This window comes from Colobus angolensis, unplaced genomic scaffold (genome assembly GCF_000951035.1).
Source record: "Colobus angolensis palliatus isolate OR3802 unplaced genomic scaffold, Cang.pa_1.0 Scaffold212, whole genome shotgun sequence".
NCBI lineage: Eukaryota > Metazoa > Chordata > Mammalia > Primates > Cercopithecidae > Colobus > Colobus angolensis.
In genome coordinates, this window is record NW_012115289.1 from 4,488,867 (window position 1) to 4,505,564 (window position 16,698).

A 16,698-nucleotide genomic window follows, 5' to 3' on the forward strand; every position below is an offset into this window, starting at 1 on the left:
GTCAATTGAAATATGACTTAATGTATTACTGTAGTAAACTGTTTCAGTTACTGAAACTCAGGGGGATGAATTTACCAGATCCTTTCCTAAAACCAGGTTTTGACAGGGAAGGGTGGAGTAATCTTGAGGACCATGAATGGTGAGGAATTCCCAGAAACAGGAGGTGAGAACATCTAAGGCCATCTTTCCTGCTTCACAGTATTTTTCCATCTGTGTTTTTTATAAATATTTTTGTCCCCCCTTTATAAAAGTTGACTCTAAAAATTCTCTAAGATTGTAGAGCAATTGTACATTTTCAGAACCATCATATTCTCAAATCTTCCCAAGTAGCAGCAGTATTTTCACCCAAGAAACTCTTTAGATCCCCTTAGTATCATTCTGTGCCTGGGGTTTTCCTCATTTCTGGACACTGCCATTCATGCAACAAATTCAAGGATGATAAGACACTGCTGTAGCCCTCCCACCTGGGGTGTGGAAGACAGTGGGTGAGACAAACTCAATAGCAATTCATTGCTATCTTTATAGGCCCAATATCTAGTTATCTCTGAAACTATGGTATGTGGCTCTTTGAATGTTCTATTTTGTCTTATTTTGCTTTGGAAGTGCATTCTTTCAAGTCTAATTAGACTATCTGTGGCTTAAAGAAAAATACAAAGTTTTTCCCAGGATACTTTGGGCTTTCATGTTCACCATCAAATTAGCAAAAAACAAACACACACAATTCTAAGGAATTTATTTTGAAATTTAATTGTATACACACTTGCATATAATTTCAACTTCACAGTGAGTTGTCCCATGGGCATTTTCTGCAGAAAAAATTTGGAAAGACCAAAAGAATGTTTGTGCTTACTGGCTAGATCCAGTTCCCTCTGGGAGGACATTACAGCCTCCAATTCATGTGAGATGCTAGGCAGGCTGGGACTGGGGACACCCAGGAATCCTCTCGCTGAATTTCCTGGTTTGGAGCTCATTTGACAAATGTGGTTTCCATTTATGAAACTGCATAGAAACCATCCTGGATTTCAAATTCTGCTAATGTCAAAAATCACAAAACTGAGAAAGAGGAGGAAACTTGAGACCTGCTTGATTAATGAAGAAAGCAGGGCTCAAGTAATTGCATAACCAAAACCATCCACTGAGCCCAGAGCTAACAAAACTTGCTCGTGCAAACCAGCATCAACAAACCCCAGAGCCACACAATTTGCCACCCAGACTTCTGGTTAATGCCCAGCAAAGAGGCCTTGATTCCCGAAGGTTGCAGACTGATAACTCCAGTAAGACCAAGAAACCTTGTGTAAGTACCACTCACCAACTGATTGTAGTGCTGGAGCTCCCAGAAACCATGTAGATAAGGGAAGTCAACTGGCAAATAGCAAACTGCCTCAATGATATTTGAAAATTGATTTAGTGTTATTATAATTCCCCGAATAACCAAAGATCGTCTGGTTAAGGGTAATCGCTACAGAGGGAACATAGGGTGTTTTAAAAAGTATGTCACAAGCTGTAATTATTTTAACTCTACTTGTAAAATTAGGTTACATCCCTGATTTTACATATCTTATTCTTCCTTTCTGCATGAGAACAAGATATCTTTAACTGTCCTTAGGACTGGAATGATTTTGGTGTAAACTAAATAGAACGGTTAGAAGAAGAATAAAGAGAAGGAAGAGAGAGGAGGAATGGGAGATGAGGAAGAGGAGGGGGCAGAAGGAAGGGGAAGGAGAAAGAGGAAAGGGAAGGAGGAGGACGAAGAGGAGGAGGAAGAGAAGGAAAAGAGAAAGAGAAAGAAAAGAATAACAGCAACAACAACACCCAGGAGAAGAGCACTAAAGGATGGTAGAACCAGCCGGGCGCGGTGGCTCAAGCCTGTAATCCCAGCACTTTGGGAGGCCGAGACGGGCGGATCACGAGGTCAGGAGTTCGAGACCATCCTGGCTAACACGGTGAAACCCCGTCTCTACTAAAAATACAAAAAGCTAGCCGGGCGAGGTGGCAGGCGCCTGTAGTCCCAGCTACTCGGGAGCCTGAGGCAGGAGAATGGCGGAAACCCGGGAGGCGGAGCTTGCAGTGAGCTGAGATCCGGCCACTGCACTCCAGCCCGGGCGACAGAGCGAGACTCCGTCTCAAAAAAAAAGGATGGTAGAACCTCCCTGCAATACTAAGTAAGGGTAAGTAGAGTGATTTTTTTTAATCCGCATATTTTCATTTTTTCAGTCTTCACATCTTAATGCTGAGACATCAGATGGGTGAGGAATTCAACTGTGGGATAGTTTCTATGAAATTAGGGTAATGTATTATTTGTCAGGGGTCTGTGAGAGAAGTAAATAGCAATCTAGATACTCTAATATTAATTAGAGATGAAGATGATACAGATGGATTTTGAATTTGATTTTTTGGGTCCTTTGGATAAAGACGCAAGAGAATCCCTCAGGCAATTGCTCCTTATGTTCCTCAAGGATTTTTCTCACATGGATTCTAAATCAGGGTTTATCTTAGCAAGGAGTCTCTAAAATCTTGGATAATTTAAAAATGTTCTGTAAGATAATGTTTCCCATAAGTTTCCAGCAGATAAATAAAAGGAATGCTCCAGAAGACAGCTCAGGTAGTATGGAGCCAGCGAAATTTGGCTGTCCAGTCTTTTTTCTCACTTAGACTCATTTCCTGGTTTCAGACAAAATTCTCTCCTCTCTCCACTTAACTAAAGAATCCTGGTCGGGCGCAGTCTCAAGCCTGTAATCCCAGCACTTTGGGAGGCTGAGGCGGGTGGATCACGAGGTCAGGAGATCGAGACCATCCTGGCTAACACGGTGAAACCCCGTCTCTGCTAAAAATACAAAAAATTAGCCGGGCATGGTAGCGGGCGCTTGTAGTCTCAGCTACTCGGGAGGCTGAGGCAGGAGAATGGCGTAAACCCGGGAGGCGGAGCTTGCAGTGAGCCGAGATCGCGCCACTGCACTCCAGCCTGGGTGATGAGCAAGACTCCACCTCAAAAAAAAAAAAAAAAAGAATCCTATCTGAGATTGCCTGATGCAGAGTTGATAGTATCTTTTCATTATTTTCTTAGTATCTTTTATTTTGTTTTTGCTTTTTCTTTTTCATTTATTTCATCTCTTAAAATTTTTGTTAATCTTGAAATTTTTAGCATTTTAATAGTTGTTTTTTTTTTTTCTTTTGTGGTGGTTTTTTGTACAAGCATCATGAGAAATGGCTAGAAATTGAAAGGCTTATCCCTATCATAGCCTGGTTTTAATCTTATTTACTCCACGTTTTCCCACTATGAATGCTCTGTTAAAAGAGTATTTACAAGCAAGACAGCACAGTGGCCCACCCAGGAGTGACACAAAGCCAGGGAACCTCCCCCACCTAGGGAAGCGGTGAGAGAATGTGCGACCCCGGGAAACCACGCTTCTGCCACAGATCTTTGCAATTCTTGGGTCAGGAGATCTCCCTGTGAACCCAACAGGGCCTTCAGTTTTGAGTGGGAGGGACAGAGTTAGGTGGAGTTTCGGCAGAGCTCAGGCGTGCGCGGAGACCCTGAAGTCTTAGATAATTGGGCTTTCCAGCAAAAGTAGCTGCAGCTCCTGCAAAGTGGGAGGTTACACTCCCACACATATTTCTAGGAAAGAGCCTGAATTCCGGGAGCTGAGCAGCAACAGCCCGCAGATCCTACTTCCACACAAGGTAAGACCAAGGTAAGACCCATTGGCTTGAAATTCCAGCCAGCTACCAATAGCGGCATTGCAGCCCCATAAAAAGAAACTCGGCAGGGGGGTGACATCTTGGCTGTTGCGATGCCTTAGTCATTCCAGCTTTCAGGCTTTGGAGAGTCTGAGCCAATCCAGGGTGGAAGGGATCCCCCAGCACAGCACAGCCACTCCACCAAAACGTGGCCAGGCTGCTGATTTAAGCAGGTGCCCGATCCCGTTCCTCCTCACTGGGTGGGAACTTCCAACTGGGGCCTCCAGTCACCCCCGCGCAAGCTCTCCAGGGGACAGAGATCTAAATTCCCCCAATATGATACGCCCAGAGGGAGCGGGGCGGGGCCGGGGGGATGGGGTGCTATCGTTGCTGTTTGGGTGACTTAGCCATTCCAGCCTTTAGGTTTCATAGTGTCTGAGGCGACTAGTGGCCGATTTTATTTTAAATTTATCTTCTCTACTGATTTCCTATTTTAAATTTCATCTTCAACTTTATGATTTATTTTCTTCTGCTTATGTTGGATTAATTTGCTCTCCTTTTTCTAGTTTCCTAAGGTGGAAGCTTAGATGGTTGATTTTCGAACTTTCTTCTTTTCTAATATATGCATTCAAGACTGTAAATTTCCTTCTAAGCACTGCTTTTACTGCATCCTACACATTTTGATGACTTGCATTTTTATTCTCATTTAGTTCAAAAATATTTTAAATTTTGTCTTGAGATTTCTTTGACCCATGTGTTACTTAGAAGTGTGCTCTTCACATATTTTGAGATTTGCTAGCTATCTTTCTGTTACTGGTATGTAGTTTTAATTCCACTGAGGTCTGAAAGCAACCATTGTATGATTTGTGTTATTTTAAGTTTCTTAAGGTTTGCTTCATGGCCCAGAGTGTGGTCAGTCTTGGTGAGTATTCCATGTGAGCTTCAGAAGAATGTGTATTGTGCTATTATGAAACAGTCTATAGATGTCAATTATATGCAACTGATAGATGGTGTTGTTGAATTCAGCTATATGTCCTCAATGATAATCTGCCTGCTGGATCTGGTCATATCTGATAGAGTGATGCTAAAGTCTCCAACTATAATAGTGGATTCATCTATTACTCTTGGCATTTCTATTAGTGTTTTCCTCATATATTTTGATGCTGTGTTGTTAGATACATATACAGGAAGGATTGTTATCTTGAAGAATTATCCCTTTGTCATTACATAATGTCCCTCTTTATCTCTGATAAGTTCCTTGATCTGAAGTCTGCTGTATCTAAAATTAATACACAGTTACTCCTTCTTTCTTTTGGTTAGTATTTACATGGCAAATCTTTCTCCATCTCTTTACTTTTAATCCATAAACTTCTTTAATGTGTAAAGTGGGTTTCTTATAGATAACATATAGTTAGATCTTTTTTAAAAATCTACTCTGATAGCTTTATCTTTTAATTTGTGCATTCAGACCATTGACACTGGAGACTTTTTGTAATGGGGATTTTACTGGTTGTGCTGAGGATCAGTACACAGGCATTTCAATTTGTACACAACTCTTAACATACATACTGAAAATCTAAAAAGTCATGCATTGTAATTATTTTTTAAACAGTTATTCCAGTGACCTTACAGCTTAAAATTTAGAGCAAACAAAAGGGAAAAGGGGAGCAAAGGGAAAACAGGCTAATCTAAAAACTAAAGATGATTTACCTGTAGAAAATGGAGAAACTAAACCAAGGAGAGTCCAACCTCTGATGAAACAGTAGAGAAAGAAGCCCAGTCTGATTAACATCATATACCATGTCTTACTAGTGGTCCCTGTCTCCCTTCTTGTACAATCCAGAGAAATATTTTTATTAACTATTTTGTAAATGCAAGTTTTTAGTAGCTATAGGGACATTTTCAAGAAGGAGAGAATCCCACCAGAAAATAGTATAGGATTTTGAATTACATAGGCTTTGATTGTCTTGGATATCACCTTAACATTCCATAGATTTTTTTTTTTATCCTGTAATACAAAGCATGCCAAGTGGCAATGTGGAGTCACAGCCCTGATTTAATGTCCTGAACATTTTAAATTATTTCTGTTCTCCTGTTGTTTCTTAATAGATTGTTTCCTAAAGAAAATCACTCCTTGATCATGACTCTCCCTGTCAGAATTGTGTGCCCTCTGTAACATCTTTGGTTATGGTAGTCCTGTTTTCGTAAAAACTTTGTTAATGGGACAGATTGAAAATTTGAGTATGTGGTGTATATGATACTAAGTTGTGAATTAGTGGGACTTATGTAACAGCTTATCAACATCCAAGATACTGGTACTTGATTAGCCTGTTTTCCCTTTGCTCCCCTTTTCCCTTTGTTTGCACTTTATTTTGTCTGAAGGTTTATCTTTCCCTCTGCCTTTTTTGGCCTTGTTTCCACTTTTGCAAGAGCAAGTTTAGTTGACAACGCACCAGTCTCCACTTGGGCTCTTCCTTCACTATCCCTTCAGTTGAGCTCACCTTCCTCTTGGGCATCTTGACATGGAAAACACGTGCCGGGTGCCTGTGGGCTGAGGCATGCCTACAGCCTTCCTGATGCTGGGCTGCCTGGCTGGTGCCACTTCTCCTGCCCTGGACCATTGATATTGAGAGTGATTACTGATAGAGCTGGATTAATATTTCCCATATTTATTACTGTTTTCTGTTTGTTGCTTTGTTCTTTTTTCCTATTCTTGTCTTATACTCTTTTTCTGCCTTTCCTGGTTTTAATTGAGCATTTTATGTGATTCCATTTTCTTGCCTTTCTCAACCATACTTCTTTCCTTTTTTTAGCGGTTGCCCTAGAATTTGCAATATACATTTATGATTAATCCAAGTCCACTTTCGAATATCACTATACTATTTCATGGGTAGTGTACTTTATAATAACAAAAGTACACCGTGGTGGCTCACGTCTATAATCCCAGTATTTTGGGAGGCCGAGGCAGGCAGATCATGAGGTCAGGAGATCAAGACCATCCTGGCTAACACAGTGAAACTCTGTCTCTACTAAAAATACAAAAAATTAGCCCGGCGTGGTGGCAGGCGCCTGTAGTCCCAGGTACTCAGGAGGTTGAGGCAGGAGAATGGTGTGAACCCGGGAGGCAGAGGTTGCAGTGAGCTGAGATCGTGCCACTGCACTCCAGCCTGGGCAACAGAGCAAGACTCCATCTCAAAAAAAAAAAAAAAAAACCATAATTCCTCTCTTCTATCCCTTGATACACATAATACATACATAAATACATTGTTGCTATTATGATTAATAGGAAAGATAAAAGTTTTTATTTTACTTTCACTTATTCCTTTTCTGATGTTCTTCCTTTATTCATATAGATCTAAGTTTCTGACTTATATCATTTTCCTTCTCTTTGAATAATTTCTTTTTTTGACAAGGTCTCATTCTGTTGTCCAGGCTGGAGTGCAGTGACACAAACACAGCTCACTGCAGCCTCGACCTCCCAGGCTCAAGTGATCCCCCGACCTCAGCCTCCTGAGTAGTACAGCCATGCACCACAATGCCCAGCTAACTTTTTATGTTTTTTGTAGAGACAGGGTTTCACCATGTTGCCTAGGCTCATCTTGAATTCCTGAGCTCAAGCAATCCACCCACCTTGGCCTCCTAAAGTGCTGGAACTATAGGCATGAGACACTGCGCCTAGTCTTCTTTCAATATTTATTACAAGGCAACTCTACTGACAACAAATGCTCTCCATTTTTGTCTGAGAAAGTCTTCGTTTCTCCTTCACTTTTTAAAAGTTAATTTCACAGTGTACAGAATTCTACATTGCTGGGTTTTTCTCTCAGCACGTTATATATTTCACTCCATTCTATTTTTGCTTGCAAAATTTCTGAGAAGTCAGATATAATTCTTGTATTTGTTCCTCTACCATCACCAGTAAGATATGTTTTTCCAGCGACTTCTTTCAAGATTGTTTTTATCTTTTATTTTCTTCACTTGAATACAGTAAACATCTAGGTCTAGTTTATTTTGACATTTATCCTGCTTGATATTTTCTGAGCTTTCTGGATTTTTGGTTTGGTGTTTGACATTAATTTGGATAAATTCTCAGTCATTATTGGTTCAAATATTTCTTCAGTTCCTTTCTCCCTTCATTCTCCTTCTGGTATTTCCATTGCATGTATGTTATCCCTTTTGTAGTTGTCCCATAGTAATTGGATATTTTGTTCTGTGGTTTTGTTTTTTCATGTCTTTTTCCTTTTGTTTTTCAGTTTGGACATTTAAATTGAGACAGCCTTAAGCTCAGAGATTCTTTCCCCAGCCACTTATAGTCTACTAAAGAGCCCATCAAAGACAGTCTTCATTTCTGTTACAGTGTTTTTTAATGTCCAGTATTTCTTTTTCATTCTTTTCTAGAATTTCCATCTCTGTGCTTACATTGTCCATCTGTTCTTGTGTATTGTCTACTTTACCCATCACTTCCCTTAGTAGAGTAATCATAGTTGTTTTAAATTCAGTCTAATTCTGGCATCCTTCCCACATCCAAGTCTGTATCTGATGCTTGCTCTCTCTCTTCACACTGTGTTTTTGCTTTTATTATGCCTTGATAACCAGACTTGATGTACCGGGTAAGAGGAACTGCTGTAAATAGGTCTTTAGTAAGGTGGTAGTAAGGTGTGAGGAGGGGGTAGTGTTCTACAGTCCTACGATTAGGTCTCAATCGTTTAGTGAGCCTGTGCATCTGTGAACTTCACAAATAATCCTTAGTGACCCTACCCGGCTCCATCCTCAGGTGGGGCAGGATGGGTAATTGGGTTGGTACTGCATATTTTCCTTTTCCCATGTGGAAGACTGGAGGGGGCCGGAATTCAGTATTTCCTTTCCCCAAGGTCAGTTAAACTCTGCAGAAACAAAAACAAAAACAAACAAACAAACAAAAAACCCACAATAGTTTCAGCTCTCATAAAATAGGTTATCCTGAGGGCAGGCCTTGTTAAGAAGAACAGAATCCCCTGGCATTTTTCAAAATCGTTACTTCCTCCTTCCCAGGCTGGAAGCATGAGATAATTTTTCACCATTATTCACTGTGAAGACCTGGTTGAGCTCCTGGAGGTAAAACTCACAAAAATACAGGAGATCTCTCTCTAATCCTCAGTCTCCCTAGACTTTTTAACTCTCAGACTTGTCCACCCTGAGCCTCCAACAATTTTTCAATCATAATTTAGGTTTTCCTACCCCGGCACTGGTTCCCACAGAGTTTTCTGCTCTAGAGTTTCTGCTCCAGTTAAGTTAAGATTCTCAGTATTTATCTGGAGAGAACATTCTGTCCAATTTTGAGGGCAATGATTTTCCCTATGACCTCACTTCTCCGATGGATCTAAGAAGAGTTAAGGGTTCTTGATTTTTTCAGTTTGTTCAGTCTTTTACTTGCTGTTAGAATGGAGTGATGACTTCTAGCTCCTTAGAGGACAGAATGGAAGCAGAAAGACTTGAATATGTTCTTTCTTCCAATTTGGATAGTAAACTCACCTGGTAATGTTTTCAAGATGGCTGCCTAAGGGGACAGTTTGAGGCCATGAAAGAGAGAAACTAAGAGACCCATATAAGCACCAAACTCATGACCCTTGACTTATCGTGGTCTAGCCAAATGAGTTTTCAGGTAAAAACAAAACAAAATCTTTGTATATAATGCCTTTAACTGTGATTTATCATTAGAGATTCAGTTATTATGGGATCATTAGTTTCATCATCAAATTTAGTCAAAGCACTTGCCATGGCCTTTCTCTCTGGTTCAGCTGTATTGAATTCCATTTTGTTTTTCCTAACTAAAAAAAAAAAAAAAATCTCAACCATGACTAGAAAAGGGGAGAGAGGAAGAAATCAACTGATGAAACTTTCTAATATCTGGGCAAAATTCAAATAACTTTTCAGATTATAAAATACATGTATATTGCTGGCTTGATTAAGGATGTGTGTACTTTAAAGCTCAAGGACTTGAAGTTGTAGATGACAGAAAAAAGGGGTGGATGATAAGCCTGTCTCTGCTTGTTCTATTTTGAGGTCTGATACCTGGCACTTTCTTTGACTATGACAAATTCTTATGATTCAGGCTTTAACTCAGCTTCAGAGCATTTATGTTTCTTATGTTGGAAATTTGTTTCCCTTTCCTGTCTTCTTTTACTCAGCTTCTGATTCCTACATTGCTGTCTGACAATACAGCAGGAATGATAAAAAAAAAAAAAGAGTTATACTTTTGAAACTCTATTGCCTAACTATTCTTTACAGAAACTGGGCTGGTGACATATTCTCTGGACATCACTCATAACACTGGATTGCCTCTCCATGAATGATCACTTGCAAAGATTGGGCTTTCCTAGAATTAACCAAAATGTGCCTGGAGCTTCTATGTGGCTTATTTATTTTTTAATTGAGATAAAATTCACATAACATAAGTATTTGGACCAACGGAGGCAGGATGGCGCACTTCCGGGTTCTTCTTCACCAGCTTTTCCCACACGCGCGAAAATGCAGCCGGCGCCCAGGGAGTGTGCAGACCAACTGGGCATGCACCAGGTGACGTCAATCCGAAGAGACCGAGATTTACCTGGTGGCACCTGTGGAACGCCCCCCGACACACCCGTGCCCCACCTATTGCCCTCCCACTCCTAGAAAAGCTGCTCTCGGCCAGTGAACCACGCGGCCTTCCTGAGTCTCTCACTCCTGTCGTCGGGACAGCAGGAACTCCCTCCGAGAGCCCCACCGGGGGACTCTGCCGGCCGCCTTTGCTGGAGGCCGACAGACCTCTTCCCCACACCTTAGGTGACCAAAATAAACTTGCAGTTTTGCTCCTACACTTGCCTACCCGCTGGTTCTTTTGCACTCGCTCGGCTGGTCTTAGAAAAACAAATCAATAAGATTTACCATTTTAAGTGTTTTACAGTGTACAATTTAGTGGTTTTCAGTACATTCACAAGATTATGCAAACATCACCACTATCTAGTTCCAGAACACTTTTCTTCACCATATAAGGAAGCCCCAGGCTCCTTAAGCAGTCACTCCTCATTGCCCCTTTATTCTAGCCCCTGGAAAACCATTAATACGCTTTCCATTTCTATAGATGCGCCAATTCTGGACATTTCATAAAACTAGAATCATACAATATATGGCCTTTTGTGTCTTGCTTCTTTCACTTATCATAATGTCTTGAAAGGGCACTCATGTTGTAGCATGTATTGGCACTTTTTTCCTTTTAATGACTGTAATACTCCCCTGCATAGATATACCACATTTTATTCCATTCATTAGTTGATGAACATTTGGGTTGCTTAGACCTTTGGGATATTGTGAATTGTGCTGCTGTGAACATTCATGCACAAGTTTTTTTTGGAACATCTGTTTTCAATTCTTTCATATATAAAGCCTAGCAATAGAATTTCTGGGTCATATGGTAATTCCATGTTTAACTTTTTGAGGAACCTCCAAACTATCTTACATTCCCATCAGCAATGTATGAGATGTATGCAATTTCTCCACATCCTTGTCAGTACTTATTAACTTTTGTTTTTTTTTTTTTTTTTTTTTTTGAGATGGAGTCTCGCTCTGTCGCCCAGGCTGGAGTGCAGTGGCCGGATCTCAGCTCACTACAAGCTCCGCCTCCCGGGTTCACGCCATTCTCCTGCCTCAGCCTCCTGAGTAGCTGGGACTACAGGCACCCGCCACCATGCCCAGCTAGTTTTTTGTATTTTTTAGTAGAGACGGGGTTTCACCACGTTAGCCAGGATGGTCTGGATCTCCTGACCTCGTGATCCGCCCATCTCGGCCTCCCAAAGTGAACTTTTGTTTTCTTGATTATAGACATTCTAGTGGCTGTGAAGTAGCACCTTGTTGTGATTTTGATTTGTGTTTCCTTAATGATCAACAATATTAAGCACTATTTTCATGTGCTTACTGGCCATTTGTATATCTTCTTTTAGGAAATGTTCATTCAAGTCCTTTGCCTATTTTTTAACCAGGTTTTTGATCTTTTTGTTGTTGAGTTGTAAGAATTTTTCATATATTCTGGATACTAGATCCTTAGCAGATACGATTTTCTCCCATTTTGTAGGTTGTCTTTTCACTTTCTTGATAGTGTCCTTTGAAACTTTGATACGAACAGGAGGCTAGAGGGTGGGGTCCTTGGCGAGGGCTCCACCCTCAAGTCTGGACCTACAGCCCTAAATGAGAGCAGGCATTCTTGTTTTTATGCCCAAATGTTGTATTTTGGCCCACCATGTCCCCCTATCCTGTACCCATGTAAAGCTCAAACCCCAGGCTCCGTGAGCAGAAGAGCAGCAGAAAGGCAGAGCAGTAGAGTGGCAAGGCAGGGAAGGAGAAAAGAGAGGAAGTATCTGAATGTTGGGAGGAGAATGTCGAGAGCAGTTTAGCTGGGGACAGTCATAGATGAGTTAGGTCATGGGACAGCCAAACTCCAGGGAAAGATCATCTTCCCACTCCATCCCATCTCCAGCTCCCCATTTCATTGAAAGCCACCTCCATCACTCAGTAAAATCCCTGCATTTATCATCCTGATTCTTCTTGGATGCTGGACAAAAATTCAGGACCCACGGGGTGCAGGAACTCAAAAAGGCTGTCACACTGACTCTTCACTGTTTAACACTTAAGCCATCCCTGGACAACAGGGTTAAAGGAGCATTGCAACACCCCAGCACTGCTGTGGGGCCAGATCCCAAAAGTACTCACCCCAGCTCACCTGCATGCTCCTCCTTCCTTAAGGGATTTGGGCATGGTGATCAAATAAATGAGCCGTATCCCTGTCATGCATCCTGCAATGGGGTCAGAGAACTTTTCTGTTTCACTTTGATGTGTTCCTATGTGAAATTTGAATTAGAGTCTAAATTTAGTCTCTTTATCTCTCCATCTTTTATAAAAATGCCTTTGTCCCCTCTCACTTCTCTTCACTCACTTCAGGTTCTTTGATCTCCCTTATACTATATTCTCCAAGGGCCAGAAGAAAATGCTTTAGGATCAGTTCTTTCACACTGGGGTACATTCACAACATGTAAATAACTGATAAGGCCTAATGACTTATTCTCCCATTCAAGGTATCAGAATCTCAGTAGTTGTCAAAGAACCAAAGGAATTTTTGAAATCCCAGGCATGAATAAGCATAGTCGGCTGGAAGCATGGATGCCTTGCTGTTGCTTCTGCAATTGCACGAAGTTAACACTTCCAATTCTACTTAAAATAAATATTTTAATCCTCGGTCTAAGATTTAAAAGTCAATGATGCACTCTGTGAAACTTCCTACTTTGCCTCTGGAGTCCTTGTGGGCAGCTACTGTGCCAAGCACATTAGTAATTAAAACTCCACGTGTTCTGTTCTTAAACAGTCTGTAGTTCTAGTGCTTTTGGAAAATGAATTATCTCCCTGAGACTTACCTGTAGGACTCCTAAGATAACCTCCAAGGTATCATCTGTATGTTAGTCAGATATGCTTTCAGAGCACTATAAACTCCACTGAACATGATTGCTTTTTTCCCCCAATATTTTTGAATCAGGTTGTTCTGGGGTTGAAATGAATCCACTGCCTCTTAGCTTTCTATGTTCACACAAGCATTCTTTTGGAACTTCTGTGTCACTCTCTAAATATGATTCTTCATTTTAGCATCACTGATGTTGCTGACAGTTCTAGCAATTATGCTTGAAGACAAAAACCTTAATTAACCTAATCAGCCTGCCATGGGGCTGACAGGTATGCTGTGCTGTCACTATGGTTCGTGATGTACAATCTGTCACGAATAGAGCACTTTTGCAGCTGCTCTGGCAGGGTCACCGGCCGTCTGTGCCCCATTTCCTTCCAGGCAGCTCTATGACCTTCAGTAGCCAAAGCCCAGTGATTAGCGAAGTGGTCACAGTTGTGCCAGGAGCTCAGTCTCTGTGGGTTTTGTTTGGATGGCAGAGAATCGGAAGGCTCCAGAAAAGAACCACATGGAAGTGTTGTCTTTATACAAGGATATCAGGAAAGGATTCTGCCTGCATGGAGGTAGTGAAAACAGACTCAGGTCCAATCTTTCCTTTCCCAGGCCCAAGCAAGTAGGATTTGGCCAATATGTTTCTAAAAATAAATAAGCACCCTTTAGCTGCTCACCCAGTAGTAATGAGAGAGGATACAGAACTATCTAATAAGACAAATCTAAAAGTTGAAAGCCAGACCAGCTTAGCCATGAATATTTGGAAATATAAAATTTTTAAATTACCATTATTAGCATCAAAAACATGAAATGCATAAGGGTAAATCTGATAAAATATGTGCAAGATACATGAAATAAAACTATAAAATGTGGTTGAGAAAAAATAAATTTTGAAATAAATGGAGAGATATATCATATTAATGAGTCAGAAGATTCAATAGTGGTAAGACATCAGTTCTTCCTAAAATGACTTATAGATTCAATGCAATCTCAATTAAAATTCCAGTAGGCTATTTTGGTAGAAATTGATAAATTGATTTTAAAATTTATATACAAGTACAAAGGACCTAGAATAAGCAAAGCAACTTTGAAAAACAAGAACAGCATTGAAGGACTAATGCTCTCTGATTTTAATTTATAAAGCTACAGTAATCAAAACAGTGTGGCAATGGTGTAAAGATAGGTCAACAGAACAGAATGGAGAGTTCAGAAATAGACTCATACACATATGGACAACCAACTTTCAACAAAATTACAAAGGCAATTCAGTGGAGAAAGAACAGTTTTTTACAACAAAATATGCTGTAATAATTAAATAACCACATGAAAAAATATAAATTTTGATCCACATTCTGCACGACATACCAAAGTTAATTTAAATGGATCATAGGCCTAAAGATGAAACCCACAAATACAAAACTTTCAGAAGGAAACACAGGAAAAATCTTTGCGATCTTGCGTTACACAAAGATTTCTTGGATATGGCACCAAATGTATGACTCATTTTTTAAAATTGATCGTTTGAATTTTATAAAACTTAAAACTTCTGATTTTTGAGTATGTTGTTAAGAGAAGGAAAAGACAGGCAACAGACCAGGAGAAAATATTTAAAATCATATCAGATGTCATAAATCTGATAAAGGACTTGAATCAAGACTCTATAAAGAACTCTCAAGCTCAATAGTAAGAAAGTAAACAACCCGATTTCAAAAATGCACAAAAAAGATTGAATGGATGATAAAGCCCAAAACATTTAAAAAGAGGGTCATTATCATAGTCAGTGTCAAGAAAGAGCACACTCACACTCAGCCCTTTAGTACCATTGTCTAGAACAGCTGAAGCAGGAAACTTCACAAGTAGCTCTGACTTCGGAGAGTTTTCACCCAAGCCATTGTTTCACCTAAATGTCCTCAGTCTTCCCAGAGAAGATACAAAGATAGCAATAAGCACGTGAAAAAGTGCTCAACATCATTAGTCGTTAGGGAAGTGCAAATTAAAGTTGCAATGAGATACCACTGCACACTTACTAGAACAGCTAAAGTTAATAAGACTGACCACACCCAAATGATGAGGATATGGAAGAACTGAAACTTTCATACACTGTTGTGTATGAATAAAATTTGGTATGTCCACTTTAGGGAAGAGTTGAGCAGTTTCTTAAGAAGTAACTGTATACTAACAGATATTTCCACACCCATGTTTATAGCAACACTATTCACAATAGCCAAGAGGTGAAGCATCCTAAATGTCCACGGATGGGTAGATGGATAAACAAAATGTGATATAAACAGACAATGGAATATTATTCAACTTTATAAGAAAGAAAATTCTGTCACATGTTACAACATGAACGAACCTTGAGAACATTATACTAAGTGAAATAAGCCAGTCACAAAAAGACAGATACTGTGATTCCACTTATATGAAGTATGTAAAGTTGTCAAATTCATAGAAACAGAGTAGAATAGTAGTTACCAGGGGATGGGGAGGAGGAGGAAAACGAGAGTTGCTGCTTAATGGCTATAGAGTATCTGATTTGCAAGATGAGAAATCTGAATATCTATTATAAGTCACAACAATGTGAGTATACTTAACACTTCTGAACTATACACTTCAAAATGGCTAAAATAGCAAACTTAAATATTTTTTGTCACAATAAAAAATGCAAAAAAAGGTTAAACATATACTTACTATATGACAAAGCCATTCCACTCCCATGAGAAATGACAGCATGACTAGAAGCAACCCAAATGTCCATGAACAGATGGATGCATTAACAACTTGTGGTATAATGTATGGGTTTCTTTCTGGACTTTCAGTTTTGTTCGTAAGTCTATTCTTATGCCAGTGCCACACTGTCTTGATGACTACAGCCTTGTAGTAAGTTTTGAAGTCTGGAAGTGTGAGTCCTCCAGCTTTGTTCTTCTTTTTCAAGATTGTTACTTATTCCAGGATTGCATTAAATCTATACATCAATATATCACCAAAGAAAGAAATCCAATAGTATCTCCCAGGAACCTCTCTAAGTATTAAATAAGCTCTTTTACATTGAATCACTCTATTAATATGAGCCATTTTCTTTTTACTTTGTCCGTAAATGGAATTGAAAATAACAAAGCCCCAACTTCCGGATAATCCCCCTCGTGGACTTAAAGAACTTTCTTAAATTGACTTTTATCTTTCTCGTTTTGCATGATTTATCTCTATTACTTTCCTATTTCATTAAAAACCTAGTCTTTGACATTTAGTCATCTTTGGGTTTCCCTTGTGTATTTATTCTTTCTCACACTGCTATAAAGAAATACCTGAGACAGGGTAATTTGTAAAGAAAAGAGGTTTAATTGGCTCGCTGCTCCACAGGCTGTACAGGAAGCATGGCAGAATCTGCTTCCGGGGAGGCCTTGGGGAGCTTTTATTCATGGCAGAAGGCAAAGTGGGAGCAGGCTTCTTACATGGCAGTAGCAGGTCCTAGACAGGGGTGGGGGGGGCACACAATTTTAAACAACCACATCTCGTGATAACTCACTCATTCATTATCATGAGATCAGCACAGCGAGGATGGTGCTACCTTA